Source organism: Amblyomma americanum, chromosome 7 (assembly GCF_052857255.1).
Source record: "Amblyomma americanum isolate KBUSLIRL-KWMA chromosome 7, ASM5285725v1, whole genome shotgun sequence".
In the NCBI taxonomy this organism is placed as follows: Eukaryota; Metazoa; Arthropoda; class Arachnida; order Ixodida; family Ixodidae; genus Amblyomma; species Amblyomma americanum.
Window position 1 is genome coordinate 166,430,197 of NC_135503.1, and position 6,000 is coordinate 166,436,196.

Here is a 6,000-nt window from a genome sequence, read left to right on the forward strand (position 1 = left end):
AAGATGCGTCGAAGGCGCCTCCGCCCCGCCTTTCGTCGCGGAGACAAAAAGAGGGCTCCTTCCTAGAAACAGAGAGAAAGTAACAGAAAGAAAATGGGGAACGAAGGCGCCAAACCGCCCAAGTGTGCTTTATTGCAATGGGTTACTGCTCTCTATGGAGCATCATGCTCTATTATCTGCAAAGCAGGAAAAAACAAAGAATAATAAAAGATATAAAAAATATAAAAAGTTGAGGGGGGAATAGGCAATATGCTTTTCTGTCACAACTGTTTTCTCTGGCCATGAGCAAGAAAGAATTGCAGGGGGAAGAGAAGGGCGGCATGTGGAAGCAAGCACGCAAATTGGCATAACCTAAGGCGATGCAGTCGGGGTGCTGTGAATTCCAGTAGGTCTAGGACTCTGACCTGTGAAGTGTGGAGAGAGTACCAGGGTTCTTTCATAACGGCCTGCACAGTATTAAACTGATATATAAAGTATGACTCTCGTTGCTCACGCTCACGGGTATTTTGGAAGCCGCTCTGTAGCAGCGTAACTTTTAGTTTGTGAAACTCGTGACCTTCCTGGGAAAGGTGTTTCGACAGGGGGAGGAGAGGAAGAGGTCTGGTGTGCGCGCGGTGGTTGAATCTATTTCGGAAGGAATTCTCGGTTTTGCCAATGTATTGCATATGACGATCGCCACACTCGAGCATGCATACTACGTTACTACTGTCACGGTTCAAGTTTTCACGGATGGAGTGTTTGAAGTTAGAGTGTGTGCTTTGAGCTAGTGTTGTCCGCATGTGCTGGCAAACTTGGCAGCGATTATTCCTGCAAGGTAGGCAAACCACAGGCTTTCCTTTATTGACAGTAGAACGAACTACATAATTCTGTATGTTTTTTGTAGTCTGTAGGTAACCCGTGGAACTGTTGGAAAAATTTTTGACAGTCGATCGTTTTGTTCGATTATGTTGAAATGTTTTTTTAGAATTTTGTTGACATTAGGAAGGTTGTTTGCGAAGGTTAAGACGAGATTAGAGCGGTGTTCATTTGCGGTTGCTGATGGGGGATCCCCAAACATTTCATTACGATCTTTTGCTTCCGCTTTCCTAATGGCATCACCAAGAATAGAGGCCGGATTGCATTGGTCCCTCAGAACCTCCCGCATACGGCTAGAATTTTCTTCGAAGTCTTCTGTACTTTTTACCCAAAAAGCTTCCTACAGAGTCATTTAAATCGCTACGCATAAATATGTTTGTAGCAGGTGTGTGAGCCCAGACAAAAAAAAATGTATTTATTTTCCTTAATTCTTCGGTATTCCTGATTATCACGACATGGTCATTTATATGTTGGTACAACTTTTTTCAGGCATCACAGCTGACACACCGATGTGTTTGGTACAGAATCATCTCCAGACATTTCGTATCTGTTGTGTCAAAAAAAAATACGAAATAGTTGACTGCATTAGTTTTGACTGAGCTAACTAGCATCACACTGCATGTTTTTGAAATTCCTCTAGCTGTCTAATTGGCCTCATTGTATAGCTTCATACTTGTTTCATTTAAACTCTGCACACTGCTCTTTTCACCGCACATCGCGACATGGCACGCGTAGCCCCGTGGGAATGGGTGAGGAGTATTAGGAGGTCGGCTGCTACTTCCCTGGAATCCAAACACAGCTATACGGTTAATTTCGGAAAGGCAGCTTTGCCCGCTTCCTTTCGTCGTCTTGCCCATCGTGCGTCGCGTCTCGCGGCGAACCCGACGAAGGGGAGGCCATCAACCCCCCTCCCCCTCTCCTCCTGAAGCGGGGGAAAGATCCGGCAAATAGTTTCCTAGAGACGTCCTTTTTTTTCCGTGGGGTCAACAAGGGGTCAAACGACAAGCCCAAGCGGTGCGAGACAACGTTCTCTTTTCATTCTAGAGACGCAAACCTACACTGCAAAATGAAACCTTGTCTTTCTCTTCCAAATGCAATTTCATTTCACTTTATTTTTCCAGAATACAAGTTACATCCTAGAGAGATGCAAGGGCTAAAAGCTGCTAAAAAGCAGCTTGACTGGGCCCAAGCACCTCTGAAATGGCAGTACACGACAAGCGCACTTCAAGCAAGGAAAAAAATGTTGACAAATACACACACACACACACACATATATATATATATATATATATATATATATATATATATATATATATATATATATATATATATATATATATATATATATATATATATATATATATATATATATTATACATACATATTAAAGAAGCCAACAGTCACCGAAACGAAGGTGCATAGGGGAATGTTTCTATTTTTTTTATATCTAGTGCCAATCACTTAGTTTTTAAAGAAAATTACTTATTAAGCAGCAGAAAAAACAACCATGCCGCCGGTGGGATCCGAACCCACGACCTCCGAATATCGCGTCCGGTGCTCTTACCAACTGAGCTACGGCGACGGCTGTCCAATCTGCTGCTTTCGTGGGTATTTATGTTTTGCGTGTAAGCGAACCTTGAGAGTGTTCACCAGCGCCACCCTCGTCCATAGCGGTGGACGTAGCACGTCCTGTAATAGAAGCGTTTGCGGGTCGGTAGGCTGGAAACGCCGATTGGTCGGTGGGATGCGTGTCTGCGTGACGTTTTTTCGCTTCATTCTCGTTCTCAACCGGATGTGGGGTCGCCGCGCCTCTCTCGGCCTGTCCCTAGAGTGCCTAGGGAATCGCTAGGGCTGGCCGGCCGGCCGCCGGGCGTCCGAATAAATACCGAGCTGAACCCAACTCCAAACCGTCCTTATGCTGTCCCTAGCTGAACCAAACTTGACGCTGTCTGTTCCCTGTAGTCTTAGATGTCCTCAACCATTGTATGTGACTGCCAGTGCTGCCAACCCTAGGGATTTTCCCCTAGATCTAAGGAATTTGAACTTTGTTTAGGGGAAAAGGGATTATTGTTGTAATCTAGGGAAATTTTACCTTCCGCATGGGTCTTTTTTATTTTTCGATGTGAATCGGTTCCTTATTCACTGTTTCTTCACCACCTTGATTTTGAGAATCTGGCTATGCGCCATGTGCACGAGGGGAAAGCGTTGTTGGGATCGAGATGGCGTGGTCGGGCCGGGAGGAGGTACGAGGATGACGGGACTCAGGGAGACTTTGGGGGGACAAGACATTCTATTTACATGGTGAAGGAAATGCACGGACTGTACAGAGATGATGAGGGAAGCGCTGGTAGAGACTCGATGGGCAAGGCGGAGGGGCGCCCTGAAATAGGGTTTGCCTCCGGTTCCCGCCTTCTTTACCCGTTAATAAACAAGTCTAACCACCGCCCTTGAACAGAGTCGATGGCGCATCTGCCCAGGCAAAAGTTGGGACGCTTCCTTTGCTTCGAATTTCCTGGTCGGTTCCTGGAACAGTCTAGCTTTAGCAGTACCAGAAGCACGCTGTCCAAGAAGCACGATTCCTCGAAATCACGGCTGAAGGTAGTTGGGTGTGTTTAGAGGAAACTGACGCCAACCAATATTTTTAACTTTAGCCAAGGTTTCTGGACCAACGCGGTCTCTTCTTCAGGGGTGACTAAAGTGTGCCAGAAGCAGCGGGTTGCTGCCTTCGTTCTCCGTTTGTTAGCGCGTGGCGCAGTCCATGCACTAACGTACGCGGAGGAGAGTGTTGCTGGAGTGCTATTCATCGACACCTTTGTGAGCCGGATGTGCCATGACTCCGCAGTCGCCTCTTGAACCGGTTTGGCTCCACGGCCAAGACGCTCACCTCCTCGAAGGCTATCCTGTGGTCGGCGCGCTCGCAGTGTTCGGCGAGGGAGTTAGATTCTGAATTCAATTGCCGGATGTCATTTTTGTGTTGCCTTATTCTTTGGTGGAGGTTTTTTGTTTCGCCAATATATGGTGCCGGGCACTTTGAGCATAAGATTTTGTAAACGACACCTGGTTGTTTTTCTCTGGGACGCGGTTTTTCGGTCGTGGCAAGAAGCGGCTTGTTGTCGAAACAGGTTCGTGAGCCTATGTAGATTCCATGTTTTCTCGGAATGCGTGCGAGTGCCTCGCTGGTTCCCCTCACATACAGAAGCACAACGCGCGCGTTTCGTTGTCTCATTGTTAGCTGGTCCCCCTGTCCTCTGAGCTTGACTGGCGACCAACGCGCTGAATAAAGCCACGTGTGTAGCCATTCTTCTGTAGGCCGGCGAGAACGGTGGATTCTGCTTTTTTCTCCGCTTCAGAGGAGCAGATTGACTTTGCTACTCCAGTCATTCTGCACCGCACATTCTTTGTCACCACGTCATCATCATCATCATCATTTATTTTTTCCCTTAAGGCCCCGCCCCTTCTCAGGGTATTACGTAAGGAGGGGAGGGCTTCGTACATTGGAAAATACAAGAACAAAGCCATGGAAAGAGGTTCAAAAGAACAGATCTAGTAAAACATATTTAAACATACAAAGAGGGCAATTAGGACAACGATACAGGCAGTAACATCAAATGAGAACACAATTAGAACAGTTAAAAAATTCAATCGAGCAGAGAGAGGAAATTACAAACGAATTGTTTCAGCACTTCAAACTAAGGGTGAGCTGCTTGTTGGAAGGGCTGGTCTAGGTTGGACTCTCTTGGCTGGGTTCCGGTGAAATTCCGTAGAAAAATTCGTGACGAGTCTCCTTAGAACCAGTCCCCGTGACTCGCCAGTTGAAGGTGAAGTGGTTAGTCTTTTTGAGGACCAACTCGACCCGGATGCAAGCAGAAAGAGTCGTTGCTCTTTCACAACAGCTTAGGCGACTTCATATGAAGTCTCGCAGGCGTGTGTCACCACTTCGCGCACTTTTGCGTGCACTCCCAGACACCCTTAGAGCGTGTGGGGGTAGCGGTCTCGGTCACAAAGGAGATGCCCTCGACTCAGCGTGACATAAAGCCGATCTGTTTGCGGGATGTACCGTTGGAGCGTGTACCGTACAGAGACCCAAAGAACTTCATACCTCTTGAGGAGATATACCTCGGCGGAAAAGTGATGTCGGCACTGTCGGAACCTCACGGCATAGACCGAACCATTACTCATAACTTCCGCCTCAGATGTTTGGAATTTTATATTGAAGCGGCAAGCCAGATATTAACCAGAATCCCATTGGACAACGTCCAGATGAACATACTGGAGGCAATCGACCCGCAAGTTGTCATCGAAAAGCGGATTTCTTCAATAGCCCCACTTGCCACATCATTCCCTTCTCTGGTGCCAGAAAGAGAAATGAACAAAATTGACGCAGAATGGAGACTGCTCCGCAATAGAGAAATAGACCTGCCTGCAGATGCGAGCGTTCAACGCTTTTGGAAACGAGTGAGAGACGCCAGGCAAGGAGACGGGAGCCCAATGTTCCCTCTCTTGTTGCACTCCAGTGCAACAGTGGAGAGTTTTCTCTCAGATCAACCTGATGAAAACAAAGACCAGAAACAGCTTGGTGACGCAAACCCTGGCAGCTACGCTTCACGCCAAGCGGGTTCTAGGAGGGGCCAACTGTTATGACTTTGCAGTGAAAGAACGCTTAATTGACCTCATGAAAAAAGAAATGTATATGCAGGAGTGAAACTCAGTCGGGATGCCACCCGAATGACGTGTCCTATGTTTTAGCGTTTGTTTGTTCACACCAACATTTGGGCACAAACTGGATTTTCCCTCGCTCTTTGACTGCAGCCGGTGAGCGTAAGTGTTCACTGCGAGATTTTCGTTCATTTCAGGGCTTAGGCCAGGATTTATTAGGCTGTGATATTAACATGTTTTCTTTACCCGTGATCACGTGGTACGCGAGTTTGCATGGGAAATCAATGTGTTATTGTATTCAAATTTGCTACCAAAGTGTGGTAAGAGGGTCTCTGCGAAATAAAGGAGTTCACAATTCAACTACGCACCTTTTTTCCATGCCTGAATATTTTTTTTCGGATCTAAGGAAATCTAGGGAAGTTTGAGTGAAAATTTGGGGGTGAAGTGGCTTTCGAGGTTGGCAGCACTGGTGACTGCGAGGTGCGCTTT